Source organism: Eurypyga helias, unplaced genomic scaffold (genome assembly GCF_000690775.1).
Source record: "Eurypyga helias isolate BGI_N326 unplaced genomic scaffold, ASM69077v1 scaffold5217, whole genome shotgun sequence".
NCBI lineage: Eukaryota > Metazoa > Chordata > Aves > Eurypygiformes > Eurypygidae > Eurypyga > Eurypyga helias.
In genome coordinates, this window is record NW_010260950.1 from 10834 (window position 1) to 11126 (window position 293).

Sequence of the window (293 nt, forward strand, 5' to 3'; positions counted from 1 at the left end):
TGAGGAGGAGAGGTGGGGGGGTGCCTGATGTCCCCACCGTGTCCCCTTTGGGTGCCCAGGTTGTCACCAGCCCAAGCCTGGGTGTCAACGTTGCTTCCCTTTGCTTTTCCTCTCCGCAGATGGACTGGTCTGGTGCCGGCAGGAAGGGTACGTGGGGTTTTTGGGGGGGATTTGGATGGGTTTTGAGTACCCCACAGCTTTGGGGTTTGTGTGTCCCCCCCTCCTTTGGCATGCTGCAGCCTGGCACTGTGTCTGTTTCCCCAACTTGTCCTCATTGCTTGTGACAGGGGCTG

At 59.4% G+C, this 293-nt stretch overlaps 1 protein-coding gene across 1 annotated transcript in view; it reads left to right on the forward strand.

Moving 5' to 3' along the window:
* Positions 1 to 293, forward strand: part of LOC104512272 (rho guanine nucleotide exchange factor 10-like protein) — a gene marked incomplete at its 3' end in the record, with an annotated part of 15631 nt that overhangs the window by 464 nt on the left and 14874 nt on the right.